The 14716-nt window shown below is 34.4% G+C and overlaps 2 long non-coding RNA genes across 2 annotated transcripts; both read right to left on the bottom strand.

Moving 5' to 3' along the window:
- Positions 1-201: 201 nt before the first annotated feature.
- LOC127139338 (uncharacterized) lies at positions 202-10187 on the bottom strand. Its single transcript, XR_007809536.1, has 5 exons — positions 9854-10187; positions 9087-9554; positions 5823-6290; positions 5056-5523; positions 202-565 (listed from the first exon to the last, which is right to left on the bottom strand). It is a non-coding gene; the product is annotated as an uncharacterized LOC127139338 (long non-coding RNA).
- A 2-nt stretch (positions 10188-10189) lies between these two features.
- Positions 10190-14433, bottom strand: LOC108888389 (uncharacterized). The gene is made up of 5 exons (XR_001961814.2): positions 14221-14433; positions 12851-13204; positions 11283-11720; positions 10563-10778; positions 10190-10321 (listed from the first exon to the last, which is right to left on the bottom strand). It is a non-coding gene; the product is annotated as an uncharacterized LOC108888389 (long non-coding RNA).
- Positions 14434-14716: the final 283 nt, after the last annotated feature.

The raw sequence follows: 14716 nt of genomic DNA, 5'->3' as shown, positions 1-14716 counted from the left end.
GTCCAGAACCACTTAGTCACTCTGGTTTCTTTGTAGATCTAGTGTCTTTTACTTCTCTATCTTTTCACAGTTTGAAGTTCAATACCCAGAAACGTGTTGAAAATGTGTTAAAAGTCATATGTTTATATTAATGTTTGTGTGTTTTTCTCTACAGGATTGAAAACTTTAACCATTAAATCACATAGAGAAGAGACAGATGTGAAAACATTTCCAGGTCAGTATTAGTTTATTCTTTTCATTCTGATTCTGTCATTACCTCAGCTGCAGTTTACAGACACTTTAAAACACACAGCTGCTCTAACTTATCAGTTTCAATTAGTATTAATTCGTATTTTTCATTAATGTAGCTGCAGAAAATAAGTAAAAAAATATGTATAATAAAATATAAAACCTTAATTTAGAATAAAATAGAAACCCTTAAAAAAAAAGGTTTAAAATAAGTATAAAACCTTACAAAAACATGTCTAAAACCTATACGCTTAGGGTTACAGCTTTTAGCCACGGGTTACGGTTCAGGGTGCCCAGTTGGGTCTCTGTGACCTGGCCTCCAGATTCCATCTGTATCCTGAAAAAGAGAATAAATAAAAAATAAATAAATAGATAATGTAGGGGATACGAGGGTGGGGAATTGAGGGTGAGAGATAAGAGGTTTAGGGTAAGGGTTACATTTAACAAACCACAGCAGAGATAATGACACTGACACACTCATACCGTCACTCTCCTCCTCCTGCAGAAACAGAACATGTTAATTACAGAAACCGTCCAATGCTTCAAGTCCTGAAATTTATTTATTAATTCTTTAATTATATTTGTAATAAACTGTTTATATAGAAAATTAAAGACAGTTTAATTATCCCTCAAATGCCTCTACTACTATGTAGAACTTTTCCTATTCCTAAGTATACATTTTTGATGCATTACTTTTTTTTTAACGTTTGACACCTTACTAAATTAAACACCTGGCACTTCACCTTGTACTTCATGTTACATCCATGGATGTACACAGTGATTATATGTATTATGTGTTTTTTGGCCATTTCCGATGCTTTATTATGCTATGACATTTTATGATGCTTTTTGACGCCTTACTATACAATTAAATTTTTGGACACTTTTTGACACCATATTATACTATGACATTTTTTGACCATTTTTGACCCCTAGGACATTTTCTGACAATTTTTCATGCCTTAGAATGACATTTTTTGGTGTTTTTTGACCCCTTAGTATACTATGACATTTTTTGACCATTTTTGACACCAATCTATACTATGACATTTTTTATGACATTTTTGACCCCTATGGCATTTTCTGACAATTTTTCATGCCTTACTGTACGATGACATTTTTTATGCCTTAGTATACTATGACATTTTTTGACCATTTTTGACACCATACTATACTATGACATTTTTTGGTGGTTTTTGATGCCTTACTCTACTATGACAATTTTTACCTCTTACTATACTATGACATTTTCTGACAATTTTTCATGCCTTAGAATGACATTTTTTGGTGTTTTTTGACCCGTTAGTATACTATGACCTTTTTTGGTGGTTTTTGACCCCTTACTATACTATGACATTTTCAGACCATTTTTGACACCATACATTTTTTGACACCATTTTTGAATGCTATGACATTTTCTGACAATTTTTCATGCCTTACTATACGGTGACATTTTCAGACCGTTTTTGACACCATACTATACTGACATTTTTTGACAATTTTTGACCCCTTACTATAATATTACATTTTTTTTATTTTTTTATTTATTTTTTTTTACCATTTTTGAATCCTATTACATTTTTTGACCATTTTTGACACCAATCTATACTATGACATTTTTTATGCCATTTTGACCCCTATGGCATTTTCTGACAATTTTTCATGCCTTACTGTACTATGACATTTTTTGATGTTTTTTGACACCTTACTCTACTATGACAATTTTTGACTCCTTACTATACTATGGCATTTTTTGACCAATTTTGACAAGTTTCATGCCTTAGTATAGTTACTATACATATTTTTTTTTACTAATTTTTGATGCCTTAGTATACTGACATTTTCAGACATTTTTTCATGCCTTACTGTACTATGACATTTTTTGATGGTTTTTAATGACATGTTATACTGACATTTTTTGACCATTTTTCATGCCTTACTATACTATGACATTTTTTGACCATTTTTCAAGCCTTACAAAACTATGACATTTTTTTGACCATTTTTGACATCTTACTACACTATGACATTTTTTGCTGGTTTTTGACGCCTTACTACACTGATATTGTTTGACCATTTTTCATGCCTTACATTACTATGACATTTTTTGATGGTTTTTGATGACATGTTATACTATGACATTTTTTGACCATTTTTGACGCCTGACTAGACTAGGACATTTTTGGATGGTTTTTGACGCCTTACTACGCTGACATTATTTGCCCATTTTTCATAACTTACAAAACTATGACATTTTTTGACCATTTTTGAAGCCTTACTATATTATGACATTTTTGGACGACATGTTATACTATGACATTTTCAGACCATTTTTGACACCATACATTTTTTGACACCATTTTTGAATGCTATGACATTTTCTGACAATTTTTCATGCCTTACTATACGGTGACATTTTCAGACCGTTTTTGACACCATACTATACTGACATTTTTTGGTGTTTTTTGAGCCCTTAGTATACTATGACATTTTTTGACCATTTTTGACCCCTTACTATAATATTACATTTTTTTTATTTTTTTATTTATTTATTTATTTTTTTTTACCATTTTTGAATCCTATTACATTTTTTGACCATTTTTGACACCAATCTATACTATGACATTTTTTATGCCATTTTTGACCCCTATGGCATTTTCAGACATTTTTTCATGCCTTACTGTACTATGACATTTTTTGACCATTTTTGACATCTTACTACACTATGACATTTTTTGACAATTCTTCATGCCTTACTTTATTATGACATTTTTTGACCATTTTTCATGCCTTACTATACTATGACATTTTTTGATGGTTTTTGATGACATGTTATACTATGACATTTTTTGACCATTTTTGAAGCCTTACATTACTATGACATTTTTTGATGGTTTTTGATGACATGTTATACTATGACATTTTTTGACCATTTTTGAAGCCTTACATTACTATAACATTTTTTGCTGGTTTTTGACGCCTTACTACACTGATATTGTTTGACCATTTTTCATGCCTTACAATACTATGACATTTTTTTGATGTTTTTTGACGACATATTATACTATGACATTTTTTTTACCATTTTTCATGCCTTATATTACTATGACATTTTTTGACCATTTTTGACGCCTGACTAGACTAGGACATTTTTTGACCATTTTTCAAGCCTTACAAAACTATGACATTTTTTTGACCATTTTTGAAGCCTTACTATATTATGACATTTTTTGCTGGTTTTTGACGCCTTACTACACTGATATTGTTTAACCATTTTTCATGCCTTACAATACTATGACATTTTTTTGATGTTTTTTGATGACATATTATACTATGACATTTTTTTTTTTACCATTTTTCATGCCTTACATTACTATGACATTTTTTGATGGTTTTTGACATCTTACTACACTATGACATTTTTTGACAATTCTTCATGCCTTACTTTATTATGACATTTTTTGACGGTTTTTGATGACGTTATACTGACATTATTTGCCCATTTTTCATGACTTGCAAAACTATGACATTTTTTGACCATTTTTGAAGCCTTACTATATTATGACATTTTTGGACGACATGTTATACTATGACATTTTTTTTTTTAACCATTTTTCATGCCTTACAATATTATGACATTTTGTGACCATTTTTGACACCAATCTATACTATGACATTTTTTATGCCATTTTCTGACAATTTTTCATGCCTTACTGTACTATGACATTTTTTGATGTTTTTTGACACCTTACTATAATATTACATTTTTTTTTTTTTTTTTTTTTACCATTTTTGAATCCTATGACATTTTTTGGTGGTTTTTGACGCCTTACTCTACTATGACAATTTTTGACCCCTTACTATACTATGGCATTTTTTGACCAATTTTGACAAGTTTCATGCCTTAGTATAGTTACTATACATATTTTTTTTTACTAATTTTTGATGCCTTAGTATACTGACATTTTCAGACATTTTTTCATGCCTTACTGTACTATGACATTTTTTGATGGTTTTTGACGCCTTACTACACTGATATTGTTTGACCATTTTTGACATCTTACTAGACTAGGACATTTTTTGACCATTTTTCAAGCCTTACAAAACTATGACATTTTTTTGACCATTTTTGACATCTTACTACACTATGACATTTTTTGACGGTTTTTCATGCCTTACTATACTATGACATTTTTTGATGGTTTTTGACGCCTTACTATACTATGACATTGACCATTTTTCATGACTTACAATATCTATGACATTTTTTGACTATTTTTGACGCCTTACTACACTGATATTGTTTGACCATTTTTCATGCCTTACATTACTATGACATTTTTTGATGGTTTTTGATGACATGTTATACTATGACATTTTTTGACCATTTTTGACGCCTTACAATACTATGACATTTTTTGATGGTTTTTGACGCCTTACTACGCTGACATTATTTGCCCATTTTTCATGACTTACAAAACTATGACATTTTTTGACCATTTTTGAAGCCTTACTATATTATGACATTTTTGGACGACATATTATACTATGACTTTTTTTTTTTTTTTAACCATTTTTCATGCCTTACAATACTATGACATTTTTTGACCATTTTTGACGCCTTACAATACTATGATATTTTTTGCTGGTTTTTGATGACATGTTATACTATGACATTTTTTGACCATTTTTTGCTGGTTTTTGATGACGTTATACTATGACATTTTTTGACGCCTTAATATACTATGACATTTTTTGAACATTTTTGATGCCTTACTAAACAGTGCTCTGTGTTGGACAGTTGATGTAAAGCTATTTGTGAATTACCTGGAGGCCTCTGTCTTGGTCTGAAAGAACAACTTCATTGTCAAAGACTCTCTGTGATCAAGGACTACATCTCTGTGATCGCGGACTAGGTCTCTGTGATCACGGACAATGTCTCTGAGATTATGGACAAAGTCTCTGCGATCATGGACAATGTCTTTGTGATCGTGGACGATGTCTCTGAGATCATAGACGCTGTCTCTGTAATCATTGACAATGTTTCCATGATCGCGGGCAGTGCCGTCAAATCGGTGACCCCCGTCTCCGCCGATTCTATCGCAAGGTCTCTACGAAGCATGGGACAATGTCTCTGATCATGGACAACGTCTCTCTCATCTTTGACAAGGTCTCTGTGATCATGGACAACGTCTCTGATCGTGGACGATGTCTCCCTCATCCTCAACAATGTCTCTCCGATCATGGACCATGTCTCTGTGATCGTGGATGATCTTGTGGACGAAGTGGTGACACCTGGAGGAAATCAAAGAGAAACATACAAAGGAAATTGATCAATACACTACTACCTATTCCTCATCAACAGTTTAACCATGAAAACACTGATAAATATTCAATATTACAGCTGAACCAGAACATTTAACATTTTATGACCATTTCTGATGCCTTACTATACTATGACATTTTTTGACGCCTTAATATACGATGACATTTTCTGATGCCTTATTTTACTATGACATTTTTTGAACATTTTTTATGCCTTACTAAACAGTGCTCTGTGTTGGACAGTTGATGTAAATCTATTTGTGAATTACCTGGAGGCCTCTGTCTTGGTCTGAAAGAACAACTTCATTGTCAAAGACTCTCTGTGATCATGGACTACGTCTCTGTGATCGCGGACTAGGTCTCTGTGATCACGGACAATGTCTCTGAGATTATGGACAAAGTCTCTGCGATCATGGACAATGTCTTTGTGATCGTGGACGATGTCTCTGAGATCATAGACGCTGTCTCTGTAATCATTGACAATGTTTCCATGATCGCGGGCAGTGCCGTCAAATCGGTGACCCCCGTCTCCGCCGATTCTATCGCAAGGTCTCTACGAAGCATGGGACAATGTCTCTGATCATGGACAACGTCTCTCTCATCTTTGACAAGGTCTCTGTGATCATGGACAACGTCTCTGATCGTGGACGATGTCTCCCTCATCCTCAACAATGTCTCTCCGATCATGGACCATGTCTCTGTGATCGTGGATGATCTTGTGGACGAAGTGGTGACACCTGGAGGAAATCAAAGAGAAACATACAAAGGAAATTGATCAATACACTACTACCTATTCCTCATCAACAGTTTAACCATGAAAACACTGATAAATATTCAATATTACAGCTGAACCAGAACATTTAACATTTTATGACCATTTCTGATGCCTTACTATACTATGACATTTTTTGACGCCTTAATATACGATGACATTTTCTGATGCCTTATTTTACTATGACATTTTTTTATGACGTTATACTATGACATTTTTTGACCATTTTTGACGCCTGACTAGACTAGGACATTTTTTGACCATTTTTCAAGCCTTACAAAACTATGACATTTTTTTGACCATTTTTGACATCTTACTACACTATGACATTTTTTGACCATTTTTGAAGCCTTATATTACTATGACATTTTTTGCTGGTTTTTGACGCCTTACTACACTGATATTGTTTGACCATTTTTCATGCCTTACAATACTATGACATTTTTTTGATGTTTTTTGACGACATATTATACTATGACATTTTTTTTTACCATTTTTCATGCCTTACATTACTATGACATTTTTTGATGGTTTTTGATGACATGTTATACTATGACATTTTTTGACCATTTTTGACATCTTACTACACTATGACATTTTTTGACAATTCTTCATGCCTTACTTTATTATGACATTTTTTGACGGTTTTTGATGACGTTATACTGACATTTTTTGACCATTTTTCATGCCTTGCAATACTGACATTTTTTACTGACATCTTACTATACTATGACATTTTTTGATGGTTTTTGACGCCTTACTATACTATGACATTGACCATTTTTCATGACTTACAATATCTATGACATTTTTTGACTATTTTTGACGCCTTACTACACTGATATTGTTTGACCATTTTTCATGCCTTACATTACTATGACATTTTTTGATGGTTTTTGATGACATGTTATACTATGACATTTTTTGACCATTTTTGACGCCTGACTAGACTAGGACATTTTTTGACCATTTTTCAAGCCTTACAATACTATGACATTTTTTGACCATTTTTGACGCCTTACAATACTATGACATTTTTTGATGGTTTTTGACGCCTTACTACGCTGACATTATTTGCCCATTTTTCATGACTTGCAAAACTATGACATTTTTTGACCATTTTTGAAGCCTTACTATATTATGACATTTTTGGACGACATGTTATACTATGACATTTTTTTTTTTTAACCATTTTTCATGCCTTACAATATTATGACATTTTTTGACCATTTTTGACACCAATCTATACTATGACATTTTTTATGCCATTTTCTGACAATTTTTCATGCCTTACTGTACTATGACATTTTTTGATGTTTTTTGACACCTAACTATAATATTACATTTTTTTTTTTTTTTTTTTTTTTTTTTTTTTTTTTTTTTACCATTTTTGAATCCTATGACATTTTTTGGTGGTTTTTGACGCCTTACTCTACTATTACAATTTTTGACCCCTTACTATACTATGGCATTTTTTGACCAATTTTGACAAGTTTCATGCCTTAGTATAGTTACTATACATATTTTTTTTTACTAATTTTTGATGCCTTAGTATACTGACATTTTCAGACATTTTTTCATGCCTTACTGTACTATGACATTTTTTGATGGTTTTTGATGACATGTTATACTATGACATTTTTTGACCATTTTTGACATCTTACTAGACTAGGACATTTTTTGACCATTTTTCAAGCCTTACAAAACTATGACATTTTTTTGACCATTTTTGACATCTTACTACACTATGACATTTTTTGCTGGTTTTTCATGCCTTACTATACTATGACATTTTTTGACCATTTTTGAAGCCTTACATTACTATGACATTTTTTGCTGGTTTTTGACGCCTTACTACACTGATATTGTTTGACCATTTTTCATGCCTTACAATACTATGATATTTTTTTGATGTTTTTTGACGACATATTATACTATGACATTTTTTGACCATTTTTGACATCTTACTACACTATGACATTTTTTGACAATTCTTCATGCCTTACTTTATTATGACATTTTTTGACGGTTTTTGATGACGTTATACTGACATTTTTTGACCATTTTTCATGCCTTGCAATACTGACATTTTTTGACCATTTTTGACATCTTACTATACTATGACATTTTTTGATGGTTTTTGACGCCTTACTATACTATGACATTGACCATTTTTCATGACTTACAATATCTATGACATTTTTTGACTATTTTTGACGCCTTACTACACTGATATTGTTTGACCATTTTTCATGCCTTACATTACTATGACATTTTTTGATGGTTTTTGATGACATGTTATACTATGACATTTTTTGACCATTTTTGACGCCTTACAATACTATGACATTTTTTGATGGTTTTTGACGCCTTACTACGCTGACATTATTTGCCCATTTTTCATGACTTACAAAACTATGACATTTTTTGACCATTTTTGAAGCCTTACTATATTATGACATTTTTGGACGACATATTATACTATGACTTTTTTTTTTTTTAAACCATTTTTCATGCCTTACAATACTATGACATTTTTTGACCATTTTTGACGCCTTACAATACTATGATATTTTTTGCTGGTTTTTGATGACATGTTATACTATGACATTTTTTGACCATTTTTTGCTGGTTTTTGATGACGTTATACTATGACATTTTTTGACGCCTTAATATACTATGACATTTTTTGAACATTTTTGATGCCTTACTAAACAGTGCTCTGTGTTGGACAGTTGATGTAAAGCTATTTGTGAATTACCTGGAGGCCTCTGTCTTGGTCTGAAAGAACAACTTCATTGTCAAAGACTCTCTGTGATCAAGGACTACATCTCTGTGATCGCGGACTAGGTCTCTGTGATCACGGACAATGTCTCTGAGATTATGGACAAAGTCTCTGCGATCATGGACAATGTCTTTGTGATCGTGGACGATGTCTCTGAGATCATAGACGCTGTCTCTGTAATCATTGACAATGTTTCCATGATCGCGGGCAGTGCCGTCAAATCGGTGACCCCCGTCTCCGCCGATTCTATCGCAAGGTCTCTACGAAGCATGGGACAATGTCTCTGATCATGGACAACGTCTCTCTCATCTTTGACAAGGTCTCTGTGATCATGGACAACGTCTCTGATCGTGGACGATGTCTCCCTCATCCTCAACAATGTCTCTCCGATCATGGACCATGTCTCTGTGATCGTGGATGATCTTGTGGACGAAGTGGTGACACCTGGAGGAAATCAAAGAGAAACATACAAAGGAAATTGATCAATACACTACTACCTATTCCTCATCAACAGTTTAACCATGAAAACACTGATAAATATTCAATATTACAGCTGAACCAGAACATTTAACATTTTATGACCATTTCTGATGCCTTACTATACTATGACATTTTTTGACGCCTTAATATACGATGACATTTTCTGATGCCTTATTTTACTATGACATTTTTTGAACATTTTTTATGCCTTACTAAACAGTGCTCTGTGTTGGACAGTTGATGTAAAGCTATTTGTGAATTACCTGGAGGCCTCTGTCTTGGTCTGAAAGAACAACTTCATTGTCAAAGACTCTCTGTGATCATGGACTACATCTCTGTGATCGCGGACTAGGTCTCTGTGATCACGGACAATGTCTCTGAGATTATGGACAAAGTCTCTGCGATCATGGACAATGTCTTTGTGATCGTGGACGATGTCTCTGAGATCATAGACGCTGTCTCTGTAATCATTGACAATGTTTCCATGATCGCGGGCAGTGCCGTCAAATCGGTGACCCCCGTCTCCGCCGATTCTATCGCAAGGTCTCTACGAAGCATGGGACAATGTCTCTGATCATGGACAGCGTCTCTCTCATCTTTGACAAGGTCTCTGCGATCATGGACAATGCCTCTGATCGTGGACGATGTCTCCCTCATCCTCAACAATGTCTCTCCGATCATGGACAAAGTCTCTGCGATCGTGGACAATGTCGTGGACAAAGTGGTGTCACCTGGAGAAAATCAAAGAGAAATATACAAAGGGCAATGATCAATATACTACTACATATTCCTCATTAACAGTTTAACTATGAAATAACAGATAAATATTCAACATTACAGCTGTAACAGAACATTTAACAAACAGAGGGCTGTTTCAGAGAATGAAATACTGATATACTGAATACTGAACATAAACAGTTTAATGTCAGTGCTCTGTGTTGAACAGTTGATGTAAAGCAGTTTGTGAATTACCTGGAGGCGTCTGTCCTGGTCTCAAAGACTCTCTGCAATCGCGGACAGTGTCTCTGAGATTATGGACAAAGTCTCTGCGATCATGGACAATGACTTTGTGATCGTGGACGATGTCTCTGATCATGGACGATGTCTCCCTCATCCTCAACAATGTCTCTCCGATCATGGACAAAGTCTCTGCATTTGTGGACGATGTTGTGGACAAAGTGGTGTCACCTGGAGAAAATCAAAGAGAAATATACAAAGGAAAATGATCAATACACTACTACCTATTCCTTATCAACAGTTTAACCATGAAAACACTGATAAATATTCAACATTACAGCTGAACCAGAACAATTGATGGCTTTACATGCCTTACTACACCGTGACATTTTAGTATAGTAAGAAACATATGGCCTTTTTTAATGATATTTTTAACGACAAACTAGTGTCCTTTTTAATGACATACTATTGTCTATACTATGCGATGACATTTTTAGACATTTTTATGCCTTACAAACTATATGTAGTAATAGATTACATTGACTATTACATCTTATTTCTGATATTGCTCATTACTTTTACAGTTCTTCTATTTAACATATTACTTATACATTATTTTTATATTGCAGATTACTTCCATCATTACACTTTTCTGATATACTGAAAACTCAACAGAAACAATTTAATGTCAATGCTCTGTCTTGTACAGCTGATGTAAAGCTGTTTGTGAATTACCTGGAGGCCTCTGTCTTGGTCTCAAAGACTCTCTGCAATCGCGGACAATGTCTCTGAGATTATGGACAAAGTCTCTGCGATCATGGACAATGACTTTGTGATCGTGGACGATGTCTCTGAGATCATAGACGGTGCCTCTGTGATCATTAACAATGTCTCCATGATCGCGGGCAATGCCGTCAAATCGGTGACCCCCGTCTCCGCCGATTCTATTGCAAGGTCTCTACGAAGCATGGGACAATGTCTCTGATCACGGACAACGTCTCTCTCATCTTTGACAAGGTCTCTGCGATCATGGACATTGTCTCTGATCATGGACGATGTCTCCCTCATCCTCAACAATGTCTCTCCGATCATGGACAAAGTCTCTGCAATAATGGATGATGTCTCGGCAATCATGGACTATGTGGTGGATGAAGTGGTGACACCTGGAAGAAACTGAAGAGAAACATACAAAGGAAAATGATCAATACACTACTACCTATTCCTCATCAACAGTTTAACCATGAAAACACAGAGAAATATTCAATATTACAGCTGAACCAGAACATTTAACAAACATTAGAGGGCTGTTGACTAACATCACCTCCTGAAGAACCAACAAGGAAAAAGTAAAATGATTATTGATTGCATGTATAACAACTAATCACTGAAGCAATCATGTATGTTACTGTGAAGTGCACAACAATAATAAAGATTATTAGTTAAGTAAATTTTTGAATGCAGGCTTTAAACTTGTGTTGTTTATTATTCTTCAGTAAAAAAAACGTCTAGAGTATTTCTTCCACCACAGACGATCACCTATAGAATCATTATTTCACATTTCGACCCTCTTCTTGTTAACTGTTTAAAATGTCTTTGTTTTGTTTTGTTTTTGTTTGCAGAACTGGCTGTTACACACTGTAAAAATATTATAAAAATCACCCCCTGACCAACAGGTAAAATTAACGCACGTATGAACAACTCACTCCAATATTTTATTTGTAGAACTGATATTGTTTTGTACCGTGTAGTCTAGTACACAAGATTAAGAATTTATGATCATGTACCGTCAAACTGAAGTTACAATATTTTTGAATCCCATTTTGACTGATCCTTAACAATAACATTTGACATTTTTATGTCTTACTATATTATGAGATTTTTGATGCTTTACTGTGGCCTTTTTGATGTCTTACTAAAACCTGGCAGTTTTCCTTCTATTTTGGATTACTATTACTTCTGCATTGTTTTTATATTACAGATTACTTTTACCGTTACCTCTAATATTAGATTACTTTTCCCATTACATATTACTTTTCTTATTGCAAATTACTTCTAAATTTACAGATAACTTTTACTGTTACAAACTATATCTAATAACAGATTACTTTGACTATTACATCTTACTTCTGACATTGCTAATTACTTTTACATTATTTCTATTAACAAAGATTACTTATACATTATTTTTATATTGCAGATTACTTCTATTTTAACACTTTTCTGATATACTAAACACTGAACATAAACAATATAATGTCAGTGCTATGTGTTGGACAGTGTATGTAAAGCTGTTTGTGAATTACCTGGAGGCCTATGTCCTGGTCTCTTCATTGTACAATAACTCTCTGTGGAGATGTGAGACAAGTCGTGGACAACATCTCTGTGATCATGGACAACATCTCTGTGATCGTGGACAATGTCTCTGAGATTATGGACAAAGTCTCTGTGATTATTGACAATGTCTCTCTGATCACGGACAATGCCTTCAAATTGGTCAACTCCGTCACTGCAATTTTTGCACGTCTCTGTGAGTCATGGACAATGTCTCTGATCATGGATGATGTCTCCCTCATCCTCAACAATGTCTCTCCAATCATGGACAATGTCTCGGCGACCGTGGACTATGTGGTGGATAAAGTGGCGACACCTGGAGGAAACTGAAGAGAAACATACAAAGGAAAATGATCAACACACTACTACCTATTCCTCATCAACAGTCTAACCATGAAAATACAGATAAATATTCAATATAACAGCTGAAACAGACAACATTTAACAAATCATATTTTATGCCTTACTATACTATGGCATTTTTTGACATCTATGACCACATACTATACTGTGACATTTTTGATGTCTTACTAGAACGTGATATTTTTCCTTCTATTCTGAATTACTATTACTTCTGCATTGCTTTTATATCACCAAATACTTTTACTGTTACCTCTAGTATTAGATTAATTTTTCCATTACATATGACTTTTCTTATTAAGGCTCGCGCACATATATAACATGCCCAGATGTGCAAAAAAGTTTCCTGATGTCATGACCTCAAACCAACAGGAAGTCAGCCATTTTGACTTTAAAACACAAATTGTGCTCATTTTTCGCCATCTGGGAACATTGTATTTGAACAAACTCCTCCTAGAGATTTAATCCTGCCGACTCTATACTTCAGTATACTGTTAACACCGTTGTGATTAAAAGTAATCAAAAGCTTGACTTTTCCTTAAAGGGCATGGCCGTAGTGGCACCTCAAATTTGCTAACATCCAGGTGTAATGCAGCCTGATACAGACGCAATATTATACAAAATGACCACAAACAGACACAAAACGATGACAACGACATGATAGACCGTTATAAACTCTGGTAAAACGACCAGGATAGTACACAAAGCGATGCAAAATGTCGGTAGTGACTGTAAACAATTATAAAAGGGATTTAAAGAGACTACCATTAGCTCCTTATGTTTTCACCCGTCCACGTTGGGGGTCCACAACTCATGTCAGGGACGCCTCAGTTACGGAAACACAAACACACTCTTACCCACGCGATAAAAACGATTGGAAAGGGAAATTAGGTAAAGTAAGTAATTAAAAGAGAAAGCTAGTGTTAACGCTCGCCGCTAACTGCTAACGCTAGCTGCTAGCTAGTTCGCTCCTTAGCCTTACCTGCGACACATTCGGCGTCCAGCCTCGCTCGGGTCACACAAAAACCAGCTTCGATGCTTGTTTTAGCATCCATGCTCTTCAGTATTTAAGTTTTCTCACAGTACTGACAAACCGAGGCAACATTCAAACATTGGTTTTAATCTGTTTCCTGACTTCGTTTCTCAGCCTCTCTGCACTCCTCATAGCCAATGACAACACACGCAAGACAAAAAACGCCAATTGGCCCTCTGATTCTGTTCCGCCTAGCAACGGCCTACAGTCTGTGATACACACATACAGACAGGAAGCGGGTGCGGAGGGATACAGGGATGGGATGAAGAACTTCTTCTATCTCTTTCGTTGGACTTTTGAACTACTGTGATTAATAATTGTGATAACTTTTAACACATTATTTGGATAATCTATCAAAACGTGTTCTCTTAACTTTGAATGTTTGCATTTGGTCTTGGACAAAAATAATTGAACTTGCAAGATTCGAATTCAGGACCCCGGGTTA

The sequence above is a fragment of the Lates calcarifer genome, unplaced genomic scaffold, assembly GCF_001640805.2.
Source record: "Lates calcarifer isolate ASB-BC8 unplaced genomic scaffold, TLL_Latcal_v3 _unitig_133_quiver_1341, whole genome shotgun sequence".
NCBI classification, from domain to species: domain Eukaryota; kingdom Metazoa; phylum Chordata; class Actinopteri; family Centropomidae; genus Lates; species Lates calcarifer.
Note: the sequence above shows the minus strand (reverse complement) of the source record. Positions and strands in the feature narration are given on the sequence as shown.